General features: G+C 46.6%; 1 long non-coding RNA gene across 2 annotated transcripts; it reads right to left on the bottom strand.

Annotated features, from left to right (window-relative positions):
- Positions 1 to 1,391: 1,391 nt before the first annotated feature.
- LOC128899332 (uncharacterized) lies at positions 1,392 to 17,021 on the bottom strand. Of its 2 annotated transcripts, none has more exons than XR_008463064.1 (3): positions 16,828 to 17,021; positions 15,114 to 15,315; positions 1,392 to 1,593 (listed from the first exon to the last, which is right to left on the bottom strand). It is a non-coding gene; the product is annotated as an uncharacterized LOC128899332 (long non-coding RNA). The 2 variants fall into 2 exon arrangements; XR_008463063.1 differs by having other exon boundaries at positions 15,114 to 15,174.
- Positions 17,022 to 17,246: the final 225 nt, after the last annotated feature.

The following is a 17,246-nucleotide window of genomic DNA, read 5'->3' as shown; positions in this document are numbered from 1 at the left end:
TGGCAACAGTGTTTCCAATACAATCCAGGATGCCATTGGCTTTCTTGGCCACCTGGGCACTGCTGACTCAATATCCCCAGGTCCCTGTCCAAGTTGCAGTTTTCCAACCACACATCCCCATGTCTGTAGCTCACCATGGGTTGTTATTACCCAGGTGCAGGAATTGACACTTGGCCTTGTTGAACTTCATACAATTAGCCTTGGCCCATGGGTCTAACCTGTCTAGAACCTGCTGCAAAGCTTCCTACCCTCTAGCACAGCCACCCAACTTGGTATTATCTACACACATCCTGAGGGTGCCTCAGTCCCCTCATCCAGATCATTGATACAAGATATTAAAGAGGACAGGCTCCAGTACTGAACCCTGGGGGACACTAGTGACTGGGCACCAGCCAGATTTCACTCCATTCATCACCCTTTGGGCCTGGCCATCAGCTAGTTTTTTTACCCAGTGCAGAGGGCACTTATACAAGCCTTGTGCAATGAGTTTCTGAAGAAGAATGCTGTGGAAGACAGTGTCATTGGCTTTACTAAAGTCCAGGTACACAATGTCCACAGCCCTTCCCTCATCCACTAGGCAAATCACCTTATTGTAGAAGGAGACCAGATTAGTCAGACAGGACCTGCTTTCTTATGCCCAGACCATATATAAGAACGTTGTAGAGCACTGGCCCCATGGAACCTCAATGCTCACTGGCTGCCTGCATAACAGAACTCCATTTGCTACAACTCTTTGAGCCCAACCTATCAATTACTCTCCAAACATATTATGGACTTGTCTCGTCGTGTACTGGACATTTTGTCCTGAAGGATACTGTGAGAGACAGTGTGAACCCAACCCAAAACTACACACACACACAAAAAAAATCTTTAACAGCTTTTGAATCTTATGGTTATGAAATCATAGAATGTTTTGAGTTGGAAGGGACCTTTAAAGGTCATCTAGTCCAACCCCCTTGGAGTGAGCAGGGACACAAAATCATAGAATCGTTTTAGTTCAAAGAGACCTCTAAGACTATTGAATCCAGCCATCAACCTAAGACCACCATGGCCATTAAACCATGTCCCAAAGTGCCATGTCCACACATTTCTTGAACACCTCCAGGGGCAGTGACTCTATCACCTCCCTGGGCAGCCTGTTCCAATGCCTGACCACTCTTTCTATGATGACGTTTTTCCTAATATGCAATCTAAATCTCCCTGGTGCAATTTGAGGCCATTCTATTGTTATGAAAGCTAAACATGTATTCATTAACTCAATCCAGTTAAAGTTTTAAGTAAAAAGTATGGAGCTTTTATTTGTTTAAATTTAAACTGCTCTTGTAACTACTCTGCACTGAGTGTTTTTTCCCCCACAAAGGGTTAATTGATATGCTTTGGTTTACCTCAGATTCATCAGCTTTTGATGGTGGTTTATCTTGAATTTGTTTCTTCTGTCTAGATGTGTCAGACTCTGATTCTGATTGACTGCCTGACTCTGAACCAGATTCAGAGTCAGTGCTATCTGATTGACTGCTACTTCCATCACTACTGCTTCCAGAGGTTGAACCAGATCCAGAAGCTGATGCTGACACAGAATCATCACTCGATTGGCTGCAATTAGAAGTTAACAGAATATTACAAAATGGCTAATGAAATAGAAATTTTTTAAAGTCACATTAAAAAGACTTTATCTTCACCTATAAATCAATTGTTAGGTTAGCCCAGACCCATGGATAGCATTCAAATGATTGTACTGAATAAATCAGGAATGAAAAAAATAAAAATTTAATCAGATACTTTTCACTAAACCTTAAAAGAAAAGAGAGAGAGAGAAGCAAGAAAGGAGAATATTCATCATTACTGTAAAGGAGTCAAACAAGAGCATTTCTCAATCACCCAAACCCTTACTTAGCTCTAACAAACCCCACATATTTTTGTGTATGCACACACATACAATTGTTTTAAGTCTTTTTAGATCAGCAGTGCGTGTTCTACAATTTTTGTTTTGACCGTGCATTTCTTCAAAGCAAATAAAAACTCCGTTTTCTTTCCCTAGTTTTACTTTTTTCATAAAGATAATAGGGGGAAAAAGTATTTTTAATTACTTGCAGTACTTTAAGGAACTACATTTCATTTTGTGATTTGGACCAACCATATACAAAACACTACCAAACACTTGATTAAATAAAGTGTTTATAAATGTAACTGGAAAACCATAAATGTGTTGTCACATAATATAAATCCATATAGACCAGTTAAAATAACAGCAGTCAAATTCCCCACAGACAAACTCTGAGTTTGTCACTGATTATGTGACTTGGCACAAGTCATATAATCAGTCATCATAGCATATTCTTGAGCCACAGGATTACTCCACCTGTACATTTATTGCACACTAGATTTAATGTATTTAAATAGAATATTTAAACATTTATTTCATTGATATTAAAAAAAAATAGAAACGTTTGGCTTTCTAAAACAATTTTACAAAGGACCCGAGTTAAAACTTTAATCCAAATCCTCATTAGGTTGAATACTACCATACTTTATGAGGGAAAATATTGTAATTACAGCACCACACAAGCAAAATAATTCTGAATTATGTACACTTGGCTTGCAAACATTTAAAGAGAAATAAAGATAATGCCAAGATCCAAAATAATAAAAACCCCAAAACAGATATCAAAGTCTAAGCCTATCACTGCCAGCACAATTCATCTGGCTGTGAGCCAACAAGGATGGGGGGGCGATAGTGGCAAGTTGATCATCTTCTGAACTATAGCACGCTTAACTGACAACATTTAAAACCACAAACCAGAACTACTACTCTCTCTGCTGCTAACATCAGTGCAGAGTACAGAGGCATGATCACGTCCCTATTTGTGGTGGCTTGGCCCTGGCTGGGAGCCAAATGCCCACTAAAACCACTCTATCATTCCCCTTTTTTGATGGACAGAGAAGAAGGGAAAATATAACCAAAGGCCCATAATAAGATAGAAGCAATTTAATAGGATGCAAAGCAAAATCAAAGGCCATGCATAGAAGCAAAAGCAAACAAAGATGTTATTCTCTACTGCCCATCAAGTCAGATGATATTTTGGTCACTCTGGGGAAGTAGGGCTTCAATATGCATAGTGGCTGCTCTGGACAACAGGCACCATCAACGAATATCCCCATACTTCCTTCTTTCACCTAGCTTATATATCTGAGCTGACATCATATGACATAGAATACCCCTTTGGTCAGTTTGGATCAGCTGGCCCAGTTCTGTCCCTTCTCAAGATCTTGCCCATCCCTCAGCATACTCTTGGGACAGGGGAATGTTGGAAAAGTACAGGCCTGGTGCTCTGTTCAGCAGTAGCCAAAACACTGGTGTGTTCTCAACACCCAGCTACAGCACTACAGAACACAGCACCAGAACAATGCTCTGGGGAGAATTAACTTTCAGCGGTAACCCGCCTCGGGAGCACACTGCTGCCAGGACCCCCTGGATAAGCCACTAACTGCCCCTTTTGAATCCGGCAGGACCCGCGGCTGGCTCGGCACTCGACTGAGACCGGCTCCTGCTGAATCTCCACATCCTCGGGATCGCCTCGGTCCCCTGTGTTGCCGCGGCACTTTAAAAGCTGCAGGCACCGCGCGGCCGGTCCATTTCAGCCGCTCTCTTGCTCAGACGCGTGCGCTGCTGTGCTTTTTCTAAAACTTTGCCCAGCAGGTGCTGCGGGCAGGGCTGGCCATGGTGGTAACTCGCTGCAATAACGCCTTTAAGAAATCAGTCTCGACTCAGACTGAGAGGGAATATAAGAAGGTAGGTAAGTGTCATAAGCAAGAGGTAGGTGTCCAGGCATCTGGCTGCAGACAGTGCTGGAGCCTGGCGCTTGAGATGCAAGGTACTGGGGACAACTCCTGCATAACATGTGAGCAGATTGACTATTTACTTAACTTAGTGGCCAGCCTGAAGGACGAGGTTGCTAGACTTAGAGATGTAAGAGATTGTAGAAGGGTAACAGACCTGAGTAACCAGGCTCTGCAGGCCTCCCAGGCAGAGGCTGGTTATTCAAAAAGCAGAGGGGAATGGACACAAATTCCTCTCAAAAGACGTAAAGTTAAACCTCCTTGTCTCCCATCACCTTCCCCACTGCCCTTGGAAAACAAGTACAGGGCATTGGAGGTCGAGGGTGAGGTGATTCTGATGGAGGACACATCATCTGGGGTTTTGCCTGAGGCCAAGCAGCCCAAGGCCAAGCAGCCCAAGGCCAAGCAGCCTAAGGCTAAACAGCCTTCCCCTGGCATCAGGACCTGCTCCCTTAAAAAAAAGAGGAGGGTAATTGTCATTGGTGATTCTCTCCTGAGGGGAACAGAAGGCCCCATATGTCGGCCAGACCCTACACACAGGGAAGTCTGTTGCCTCCCGGGAGCTATGGTCAAGGATGTTACCAGAAGGATGCCCAGTTTGGTGCAGCCCTCTGACTACTACCCATTACTAGTTATGCAGTTAGGGAATGATGATGTTGCAACCAGAACTTCCAGGGCTATCAAGAACGACTTCAGGGCCCTGGGGGATCTCTTTGAGGGGTCAGGTGCTCAAATAATTTTCTCATCTATACCCTTAGTTACAGGAGGGAATACCATAAGGAACAGGACAGCAGCCATAGTCAACAAGTGGCTTAGAGGCTGGTGTAGTCAAAAGAATTTTGGGTTTTTCGATATTGAAAAACTTTCTAATGCACCAGGTCAGCTGGCAACAGATGAAGCACATCTGTCCCAGAGGAGGGGAAAGATCAGAGTGTATGAAAATGGCCTATCCCTCAAAGGGAAAAAGATTCTAGGAAGGCAATTGGCAGGTCTCATAGATAAGGCTTTAAACTAGATTCGAAGGGGGAAGGGGCTGAAACCAGTCCCCCCAAGCAGGAGTCTGGGGGTGATAAGCTTGAGCCAGAGGTGAAAACAGCAGCACGGCTGAAGTGCATGTACACTAATGCACGAAGCTTGGGTAACAAACAAGAGGAGCTGGAAGCCTTGCTGCAGCAGGAAAGTTATGATGTAGTTGCCATCACAGAGACGTGGTGGGACAACTCACATGACTGGAGCGCTGCAATTGATGGCTACAGGCTTTTCAGAAAAGACAGGCAGGGAAGAAGGGGTGGAGGGGTGGCCCTGTACATCAGGGAGGCACTAGATGCCATTGAGATGGAGGATCAGGGATCATCAGGTTGAGTGCCTATGGGTGAGAATTAGAGGGAAGGCTAACAGGGCTGACATCCTGGTTGGAGTCTGTTATAGACCACCCAACCAGGAAGAAAAAGTTGATGAAGCATTTTTTAGGCAACTTAAGGCTGTCTCAAGATCGCCTGACCTTGTTCTCATGGGCGACTTCAACCTGCCTGACATCTGCTGGGAACTCAACACAGCAGAGAGGAGACAGTCTAGGAGGTTCTTGGAATGCATGGAGGACAGCTTCTTATCCCAGGTGCTGAGAGAGCCTACCAGGGGTAAGGCTATGCTTGACCTCCTCTTCACCAACAGGGAAGGGCTGGTGGGTGATGTGGTGGTCGGAGGCTGTTTAGGGGCCAGCGACCACGAGATAATTGAATTTTCAGTATTTGGTCAAGTTAAGAGGGGCAGCAAGAAGACCTCCACTCTGGACTTCCCGGAGGGCGGACTTCAGGTTGCTCAAGGAACTAACTCAGAAGGTTCCTTGGGAAACAGCCCTTAGAAACAAAGGGGTCCAGGAGAGCTGGGACTACTTCAAGGAAGAACTCTTGAAGGCACAGGATCAGGCTGTGCCAATGCGCCGGAAGAGGAGCCGCCGGGGCAGACGGCCAGCCTGGATGGGTGATGAGCTTCTAAAAGAACTAAGGGAAAAAAAGAGGGTGTATCATCTTTGGAAGAAAGGTGAGGCAAACCATGAAAAGTTTAAGGATGTTGCTAGGTCTTGTAGGAAGAAAATTAGGGAGGCAAAAGCACATTTGAAGCTTAGACTGGCCTCTGCTGTGAAGGACAACAAAAAGTCCTTCTATAAATACATTAATAGCAAGAAGAAGGGCAGGGACAACCTCCACTCCTTGGTGGACACGGAGGGGAATGTTGTAACAAAGGATGAGGAGAAGGCAGAGGTACTTAACAACTTCTTTGCCTCAATTTTTTCTAGCCGGACAGAATGTCTTCCAGACAGCTGGCCTGCAGAGCTGGCAGGAGGAGTTAGGGAGCAGCATAGTCTTCCTCTGTTCCAGAATGGGGTAGTTGGTGATCTGCTTAGCCACTTGGATCCCCACAAGTCCATGGGACCAGATGGGATCCATCCCAGGGTGCTGAGAGAGCTGGCAGATGTGCTGGCCAAGCTGCTCTCCATCATTTTTCAGCAGTCCTGGCTCACTGGAGACATCCCAGATGGCTGGAAGCTGGCCAACGTGGCGCCCATCCACAAGAAGGGCCGGTTGGATGAGCCAGGGAATTATAGACCTGTCAGCCTGACCTCAGTGCCAGGCAAGATTATGGAACAGGTCATCTTGAGTGCAGTCACACAGAACTTGGAGGATGGCCAAGGGATCAGGTCCAGCCAGCATGGGTTTAGGAAGGGCAGGTCCTGCCTGACCAACCTGATCTCCTTCTATGATCAGGTGACCCGCCTGGTGGATGCGGGGCAGGCTGTGGATGTAGTGTACCTGGACCTCAGCAAGGCCTTTGACACCGTCCCCCACAGCAAGCTCCTGGCCAAGCTGTCAGCCCATGGCTTGGACGGGAGCGCACTGCGATGGGTTAGGAACTGGCTGGAGGGCCGAGCCCAGAGAGTGGTGGTGAATGGTGCCACATCCAGCTGGCAGCCAGTCACTAGTGGTGTGCCCCAAGGATCAGTGCTGGGCCCCATGCTCTTTAACATCTTTATTGATGATCTGGATGAGGGCATAGAGTCCATCATCAGTAAATTTGCTGATGACACCAAGCTGGGGGCAGGAGTTGATCTGCTGGAGGGTAGAGAGGCTCTGCAGAGGGACCTCGACAGGCTGGGCAGATGGGCAGAGTCCAACAGCATGAGATTTAACACATCCAAGTGCTAGGTTCTGCACATTGGCCACAACAACCCCATGCAGAGCTACAGGCTGGGGTCAGAGTGGCTGGAGAGCAGTCAGGTGGAAAGGGACCTGGGGGTGCTGGTTGATGGTAGGCTGAACATGAGCCTGCAGTGTGCCCAGGCAGCCGGGAGGGCCAATGGCATCCTGGCCTGCATCAGGAACAGTGTGGCCAGCAGGAGCAGGGAGGTCATTCTGCCCCTCTACACTGCACTGGTTAGGCCACACCTTGAGTACTGTGTCCAGTTCTGGGCCCCTCAGTTTAGGAAGGATGTTGACTTGCTGGAGCATGTCCAGAAAAGGGCAACAAGGTTGGTGAGGGGCTTGGAGCACAAGCCCTATGAGGAGAGATTGAGGGAGCTGGGGTTGCTTAGTCTGGAGAGGAGGAGACTCAGGGGTGACCTTATTGCTCTCTACAACTACCTGAAGGGGGGTTGTAGTGAGGCGGAGGTTGGTCTCTTCTCCCAGGCAACCAGTACCAGAAGAAGAGGACACAGTCTCAGGCTGCATCAGGGGAGATTTAGGCTGGAGGTTAGGAGGAAGTTTTACACAGAGAGAGTGATTGCCCACTGGAATGGGCTGCCTGAGGAGGTGGTGGGGTCGCCGTCGCTGGGGGTGTTCAGGGCGAGGCTTGACAGGATGCTTGGTTGTATGGTTTAGTTGATTGGGTAGTGTTGGATGATGGGTTGGACATGATGATCTCGAAGGTCTCTTCCAACCTGGTTAATTCTATTCTATTCTATTCTATTCTAACTCCAGCTCAGCCAAACCCAATAGGCTATTCCTGCCAGCCACACAATTATAAACATGAATGAGGTCACCCCTCAAGCTCCTCACCTCCAAGCTGAAGAGACCCAGCTCCCTCAGCATTTCCTCAGAAGGGAGATGTTCTACTCCTTTAATCATCTTTGTGGCTTTGCACTGGAATCTTTCAAGCGGTTCCCTGAGGTCTTGTGGTGGTTTTAGGCTATGCCTTTAAAATTTTATTGCAGATTTTGAGCAGAAAAGTAGAAAAATATAAATAAATCACTATTGGGTGTAAAAAGAAAAACTAAAGATTATTCTAAACAAATTCATTGGAGAAACATCTGCTATAAGACTAGCTGTACCAAAGCAATTCTCTCTCTTTTCTGATCTCATCTCTGCTTGCTTCACTCAGGAGAGATTAATCTGCTTCTGGCTGACCTTGGCTGCATTGTTTAGTTAAGTCTAACCCCTGTTTTCTCTCTGCTCCTTTCTCTCTTAGGACAGGGGGAGAGGGGGCAGTGGAACGGCTTCCCTGGTATTTTTGACCAGGGTTTTTTTGTGTTGTAAATATCTGTATAATATTGTCAATACTGTATATTTTGTACATATTCATTGCATTCCATTGTAGAGTGTAGTTTTGCTTGTAAATACAGCTTTCATTTGTTTCTGAGTTGGTCTAGCAAAGTTAATGGGGGGGGGGGAATTTCAACCCACCACAGGTTGTCTTGAAATGAGGAGCCCATAACTAGGCACAATATTCCAGATGTGGCCTCACCAGGGCAGAGTAGAGGGGCAGGAGAACCTCTCTTGACCTACTATCCACTCTCTTTCTAATACACCCCAGGATACTATTTGTCTTCTTGGCCACAAGGGCACATTGCTGGCTCATGGGTATCCTTTTATCCACCAGGACCCCCAGGTCCCTCTCCTCTGTACTGCTCTCCAACAGGTCAGTCCCCAACCTATACTGGTCCATGGGGTTGTTCTTTCCTGTGGAAATTGGACCAGCAGGATCTATGTCCCCTTTAAGAGATAAGTCAGGTAACTAAGAGTTGTATTTGTGAGCATGAAACCTGGGATGAAAGCGTTCTGGTATCTGTCTAAAAAAAGGCAGCTTGTTGCAGCCACTGTTCTGAGGGCAGCTGCTAGGTGCATGCAGAGTGCATGATTCCTTAGCTGACCAATTGCATGCTGCAAAAAGCAAAACAATAACATTCCATATGTGCCAAGAACAACATTCTCATGCTGGCACCCTTTGATTGGAACATGCTGCAGAAGCCACCTCCTTGACATGCTGGCACCTCTTACTGGGAAAAGATTTTAGCTTATATATGTGGTTGGGTTTTACTGGTTAAGGGATTTATAACAGAGAGTATAAACCACAGCCACTCTGAGCAATAGGACACACCCCCTCACTCTGACTCTTGGGTTAGGGACTTTGGTAGGAACAGCTCTGGATAGGGCTGCTAGGGACTTCTGCTTCTGTTAGTTAGCTGTTACTTCTGGCTAGGGCTTTGGTGTAGGGATACTGTGATGGACATGCTCAGGACTTCTGCTAGCTGCTTCATCTGTTAAGGGCTTCTGGGACTACTGTAAGTGGGACTCTGAGACTGTGTAATGCAAGGGATTCTACAACACAGCAATAAAGGACTTCAGGGAGAATGTGACCGTTTGAGGCTGTGCCTTTAAGAGAGAGACAGTGTTGGAAACACTCTGGCTGAATGTTTTTGTATCAAAATGAAAACATGATATTCTAAATGAATTTCATTGGTAGATGGGCAGAATGTAACTTTAAGTTTGGGTTTCAGCCCATTCTGCCTGCCTGCTTCTCAGCAAACTAGCTGGAGCTGACCTTGAGATAAGCAAAACTAATCCTGCATGTGCTTTTGAAGCTTAATAACAATTCTTTTCCTTAATAACTTGCCTTTCTTTCTCTCTCTAGCCCCTTTTTGGGAAAAAAGGGAGGTGGGGGGGGAGAGAGGGGGTTACAGGGAGGGAAACCCTCCTCCCCGAGGAGGGAATTTTGTTGTGTTATTTTTCTTTGCTGTATATTTCTATAAATATATTGTAAATACCTGTATATATTGTGTTATATATAACCTGCTTTCTATATATGCTTGTAAATATAGCTTGCTTCTCCGACTGAGCTAGCTGTGGTTTTCTTTCTCTGTGGGGGAGGGAGAGCTAGGCCCTCTCTCAACCTACCACACCTCTCATCCAGGTTGTTGATGAAGCTGTTGAACAAGACCAGACCCAGTACTGACCCCTGGGGAACACCACCAGCTACAGGCCTCCAACTGGACTCTGCACCATTGGTCACAACCCTCTGATCCCTGTTGTTTATTCAGTTCTCAATCCATCTCACAGTCCACTCTTCTAACACAGACTTCCTGGGCTTACCCACAAGGATGTTATGCAAGACAGTGACAAAAGCCCTGCTGAAGTCAAGGAAGACACCATCCACTGCTCTCCCTGTATCTACCCATTCAGTCATACTATGATAGAAGGCAAGCAGATTACTCAAACATGATTTCCCTTGCTGGCTACTCCCAATAACCTTCTTTTCTTCCACGTGCTTAGATATGACCTCCAGAATGAGCTGCTCCATCACCTTTCTAGGGATGGAGGCAATGCTGACTGGTCGGTAATTTCCCGAGTCTTCCTTCTTGCCCTTTCTGAAGACTGGAGTGACATTGGCTTTCCTCCAGTCCTCAGCCCCCTCTCCTCTTTTCCATGATCATTTGAAAATGATGGAGAGTGGTAGATCAACAACCTCAGCCAGTTCAATAGCTTAATAATGGAAGCCTTCATCCTTCATTTTAAAAAAAGAGTTTCCTGACAGCATATGGCAAGCATACATATAGGTGAATTAGGCTACAGGGTTAATGACTGATACAAGCTCAGGGGAAAAAGTTTCACATTTACAATTTTTTTTAAGCTTTAAATTTTGCTCAGCAGTATATTTAAGATGCAGAACAAAGTCTCAGTTCACAGGGAACTATCGTTTTATTTCACAGAATCACAGAATATATCTGGTTGGAAGTAACTGCAAAGACCCTACAGTCCAACCCTCACAGAATCACAGAATCACCAATGTTGGGAGAGACCTCAAAGATCATCAAGTCCAACCTGTCACCACAGACCTCATGACTAAACCATGGCACCAAGAGCCATGTCCAGTCCCCTCTTGAACACCTCCAGGGACCTCGACCCAGCACTGAAGGATAAACAATAAACTGTGTCCTCAAGCACCAGGTCCACATGCCAATTGAACACCCCCAGGGATGGCAATTCCACCACCACTCTGGCCAGACCATTCCAGTATTTGATAACCCTTTCAGTGAAGAAATATTTCCTAACATCCAGCCTAAACCTCCCCTGGCACAGCCTGAAACCTCTACTCCTGTTGCTTGTCAAAGAGAAGAGGCTGGCCTCTCCTAGCTTCAATTTCCATTCAGGTAGTTGTAGAGAGCAATGAGGACTCCCCTCAGCCTCCACTTCTCCAGACTGAACCACCCCAGCTCCCTCAGACACTCCTTGTAGGCCATATGCTCCAGGCCCATCTCCAGCCTCATTGCCCTTCTCTGGACATGCTCCAGTACCTCAATGTCCTTCCTATAGTGAGAGGCCCAGAAATGAACACAACACTCGACGTGTGGCCTCACCAGTGCTGAGCACAGGTGGATGATCACCTCCCTGTCCCTGCTGGCAACAGTGTTTCCAATACAAGCCAGGATGCCATTTGCTTTCTTGGCTACCTGGGTACACTGCTGACTCATGTTCAGTCAACTATCAAACAATAACCCCAGGTCCCTCTCCAAGTTGCAGCTTTCCAACCACACATCCCCAAGTCTGTAGATTACCATTGGGTTGTTGTGACCCAGGTGCAGAACCTGGCACTTGTTGAACTTCATACAATTAGTCTTGGCCCATGCATCTAACCAGTCAGAATAGAATAGAATAGAATAGAATAGAATAGAATAGAATAGAATAGACCAGGTTGGAAGAGACCTTCAAGATCATCATGTCCAACCTATCATCCAACACCACCCAACCCAATGCAGATCCTGCTGCAAAGCTTCCCTACCCTCTGGCAGATGGACACAGCCACCCAGCTTGGTGTCATCTACAAACTTACTGAGGGTGCACTCAATCCCTTCATCCAGATCATTGATACAAGATATTAAAGAGGACAGGCCCCAGTACTGAACCCTGAGGGACACCACTAGTGACTGGGCACCAGCCATATTTCACAGTATCACTCCACCACCACGCTTTGGGCCTGGCCATCAGCCAGTCTTCTATCCAGTGCAGAGGGCACTTATCCAAGCCTTGTGCCATGAGTTTCTGAAGGAGAATGCTGTGGGAGACGGTGTCAAAGGCTTTACTAAAGTCCAGGTAGACAGTCCGCGGCCCTTATCTCTCCCTCTACCTTACTGTAGAAGGAGATCAGATTAATCAGATAGGATGCATCTTCCTGATATTTACTTATAATAAAGATTTTTATATTTTGGAGGTTTAGCCTTATGAGAATTGCTACACCTTTTGAATAACTTTGATATGCTGGTATTTAGAAGTGGTCATAGTTTGACACACAGTATTATTCTTACATTATCTTTAGCTAGATGGTTCATTTCAACTGAAGTCATCAGAGTTGTCCCTGACCAAGTTAATGCATATTGGAAGTATTATTTATAACCTTCTAAATGAACTTTGTTCCTCTACTCAACTGATAAGGCTTGGTTTGGGTTTGATTGTTTCTTGGGTGAGTTTGTTTGATTTTTGTTGAGGTTTTTTATTGTATTATTATTTTTAAATATAAGTAAACAGGAATATGTTGCCATTCACTAGAAGAAACCCAAAATTTGTTTGCTAACTAGACAAGTACCTTCTTTACTAGAAGCAGAAATCTAACAACAAAAAAATACTTACAGTATTCGTGCTCACAGTATTTTTTGTAGGTATAATATGGAAGCTTGACATTAAAAAAAAAAAAAACACCACAGAAGTTGTTAAAGTTCCTTTAGTTTTGCTGTTCATAGGTTTCCTGAAGATTTGCACCTAACATCACCTAAACACTTCTCTTTCCCCCCTTTTTTACCATCCCATTACTCACTATGTTACATGCAAGCTTAACAGCCCGCATGTGCTGAATGATCAGTTGGCCATTATGTTGTTCTTGGATTTCTTTACTTGGGACAAAAATTTAGATCTATCCCCTCTATCCAACTGGATGTTTTCATAAAGCCCACAGAACTCAATTTTCTTTATGACCTCTGAGTGACATAATCAACTGATAGAATAGAATAGACCAGACCAGGTTGGAAGAAACCTTCAAGATCATCATGTCCAACCTATCATCCAACACCACCTAATCAACTAACCCATGGCACCAAGCACCCCATCAAGTCTCCTCCAGAACACCTCCAGTGATGGCGACTCCACCACTCTCTCTGTGTAAAACTCTCTCTCTCTCTCAATCACTCTCTCTGTGTAAAACTTCCTCCTAACCTCCAGCCTAAACCTCCCCTGGCGCAGCCTGAGACTGTGTCCTCTTCTTCTGGTGCTGGTTATCTGGGAGAAGAGACCAACCTCTGCTTGTCTACAACCTCCCTTAAGGTAGTTGTAGAGAGCAATAAGGTCACACCTGAGTCTCCTCTTCTCCAGGCTAAGCAACCCCAGCTCACTCAGTCACTCCTCATAGGGCTTGTGTTCCAAACCCTTCAACAACTTCATTGCCCTTCTCTGAACACGCTCCAGCAAGTCAACATCCTTCCTAAACTGAAGGGCCCAGAACTGGACACAGGACTCGAGGTGCGGCCTAACCAGTGCAGTGTACAGGGGCAGAATGACCTCCCTGCTCCTGCTGGCCACACTGTTCCTGATGCAGGCCAGGATGCCATTGGCCCTCCTGGCTGCCTGGGCACACTGCAGGCTCATGTTCAGCCTACCATCAACCAGCACCCCCAGGTCCCTCTCTGCCTGGCCGCTCTCCAGCCACTCTGACCCCAGCCTGTAGCTCTGCATGGGGTTGCTGTGGCCAATGTGCAGAACCTGGCACTTGGATGTGTTAAATCTCATGCCGTTGGATTCTGCCCACCCGTCCAGCCTGTCGAGGTCCCTCGGCAAAACCTCTCTACCCTCCAGCAGATCAACTCCTGCCCCCAGCTTGGTGTCATCAGCAAATTTACTGATGATGGACTCTATGCCCTCATCCAGATCATCAATAAAGATGTTAAAGAGCATGGGGCCCAGCACTGATCCTTGGGGCACACCACTAGTGACTGGCCTCCAGCTGGATGTGGCACCATTCACCACCACTCTCTGGGCTCGGCCCTCCAGCCAGTTCCTAACCCATCGCAGTGTGCTCCCATCCAAGCCGTGGGCTGACAGCTTGGCCAGGAGTTTGCTGTGGGGGACGGTGTCAAAGGCCTTGCTGAAGGCCTCCCCACATCCACCAGGCTCAACAGGCAGTGATCAGAAAGAGAGACAGACAGGTAGACTGACAACATGATCACAACCACATCTATTTGTAAGTTTGCCTTTCCTTCTTAAATCTGCAGCATTCCTCATATTCCCAGTTTCAGAAATATTAACATCCTAGTGCAGTAGATACTTGTTGAACTTAGTACTGTTCTAGAATAAGAAGTTAATTCCATCCCTACAAGTCTGCTGTTATCCTTATCTTGCAGCAGGGAAGTTCTAACCAGGTTTTTCCAACCAAGTGAACTCTCTACACATCCTAGAACACCAGTAATCAACATTAGAAGGGTGGGGTTTTATTTTTATTTAAGGAAACAGTTGGGAAAACTGTACTTAGACTTTGGTAAACAAACATGAATTTAATGCTTTCCATTATACTGCTTAGACATCTCAACAAAAAATGGAAGCCTCACTAGAATTAACAGTCCACTGTTCCAACTTTAGAGATAATCTATTTCAGGGTTTATGCAGTACATATTATGCATGCATGCCCTGCATTTCATACACACAAGTTTTACTTTAATATTTCTAAGTAATTTGTTTCAGCTTTTAACTCTTCAGATATCTTTGGAGGAAAAAGAGTAACGGATGCTAATAGAGCTTAAATAGTATTAAAATTGTATTATGCAAGGTATATACACAATTGTTATGATTATTAAATGAAGCTAACTGATTCTAACAAGCAAATTAAGCATTTGTAAAAAAGCATCACCAGTCCTCCTAAACAATGGTCTACTTACTCACCAGGAAGCTTTGGCACAGTTAAAACATAAACCAGTTCCAATAAACAAAATACAGGAGAATAAGTAGCCAAGGACTTAAAGTGCTTACCTTGATTCTCCACTACTGTTTCTTACAGTGTCTTCATCACTGTGCCCATTCATTGTAAATACTAAGAAGTTTAAAAAAATAAATAGAAGTCCAATCAGATTAGAAGGTAGACGTCAAGAATGTACTTCTTGGTACTCTGTTTTTCAGGTGACTTGTTTACTGAACTGTTCTCTGCAAGTATTGAAGACTTTGCCCAAATTACCTGAAGCAGTAAAGGAAAATGGTGACATAACTTGAAATATTTGATGGTTACAACTGAAAGATACTGCAAATAACATATCCTGTCACAACAACACTGAAAGGGAGCATCTATCACATTTGACACCTTTTTATCTGAAAAATAGCTTCTGGTATGCCATAGTACTGTCTTAAGAACAGCCAGATTAACTTTTAAAGGAAAACTTCATCCTCAAACACAGAAATATAAATCATGGATATTAGTGCTCTAAGATCTGATTAGCAAAAATATTTCATGCACAAAACAAACATATCAGAAGCATTTCCAGTTAGACACAATATTTATATCCAGTTGTGGGTAGAAGCAGGAAAATAGACTGTCCCATTTAAAAAAAAAAACAACAAACTCTATCACTTAACAAGATCCCAGAGATGGAGTGGTTCCTATTTTCATATACGTGGACATCTTCAGTCAGATGTCTACCGTGTCAGATGCCCCTAGGAAAAAATTTAGGCTCACTTTAAATGGCGTGCAGGTATGAACTCATTGATAATCAACTAAAAAGCAGCGCCTTTCACATTTAGTAGTGTGAAAGTGATTAGGGGCTCGTCTGCAAGTTGCCTGCCTCGAGGTACTCTCCTCTAATACAGCTCGATCTACATCTCATGATGGAGGCCGCCTCGTTCCGGGATGAAAAAAGTCCCGCACTCAGGCACCATCTCCGACACCAGAACCACTCCAGTCAGCAAACAAAGGCGATGACAAAAGAAAAGTGATAGGAAAGAGCCCTCCAACACCAGAGAGACCGCAAAGTGAGGTTGGGTCTCCTATGGCGGCGAGCCGAGCAGCTTGGTGGTTTCTCGCGGATCGGCCGCTGCTGCCCAAACGAGGCCAAGATCCGCGCGAACACTCTGCCGCCTCTGGGGCCGGCGTTCCCTGGGCTCCAGGAAACATCTTTAGTGGCCACGAAACTGTCAACTTCTCGCCCACTCCCTGCTCCGCGACGATCCTCCCCGACCATCCGCACCGCGCTCTCGCGGCCTCCCATGACCGACCGCATCCAAGGCGCTCCCAGGGCGATCCTCCCCGACCATCCGCACCGCGCTCTCGCGGCCTCCCATGACCGACCGCATCCAAGGCAGCTCCCAGGGCTCCCCGGAGACGGCCCTCTGCTGGTGGCGCCATCCGCACAGGCGCCGTTCCTGGCCAAGGTGGCCGCGGTCCTCCGTGCTCGCTTCTCCCAGCGCCCCTTCATAGCCAGGGAAGAGGGAAGGCCATACTTCTGCCTCCCAGTCAGTTCATCACAGGCTCTCTCCCTCAAGAGCCAGCGAAAGAGACTTAACCCCGGCTGCCAGACTCACAGCTTCCTCCCTCCATCTTCGGAAAACAGCGAGCAAGCTCAGCTCAGCCCCGCGCTGGGCATCCAACCCTTTCTTCTCAACACCAGTTGCCTTCTCATCCATCTTCGAAAGCGATAGCCACCGCACAACGAGAGACGAGGGAAAAGGAAAGAAGCCACGGCGGGCCTCTACCTACCTGTGCGCGTGTACCCGGACAGGCCTCCCTAGGGCCACCCTGGTCCGAGACGGTGCTACAAACCACGAAGAGCTCTGTGCTGAAACCCAGGGTCGGAGGCTGCTCCTGTAACCGCCGCAGCGCCTGGGCCGCCGGCTCCTTACAGCTCCCACGTAGCAGGCTCGCCTGCAGCCCCCACCGGCTTGAACAATGGAGCCTCGAACCGGACAGGGAGAAGCCTGGGGAGTAGCCTGTTGTTTCGCCACCGTTTCTAAGTCCTTCTGACCGCCGCCATCATGATGCCGCTCTGCTCAGTCTCCTCCTCCTAACCACCGTCATCGTGCTGCCACTCTGCTTAACATCCTTCTCCCTTAGATGGAAAGCCAGGAGTGATGTCAGTCCTGCGCCCTGGGACAGAGCGGGGAGGAGCAACAGCTGGG

Source organism: Dryobates pubescens, chromosome W, assembly GCF_014839835.1.
Source record: "Dryobates pubescens isolate bDryPub1 chromosome W, bDryPub1.pri, whole genome shotgun sequence".
Lineage (NCBI taxonomy): Eukaryota > Metazoa > Chordata > Aves > Piciformes > Picidae > Dryobates > Dryobates pubescens.
The sequence above is the reverse complement of the archived record's forward strand: the minus strand, read 5'-3'. Positions and strand labels throughout refer to the sequence as shown.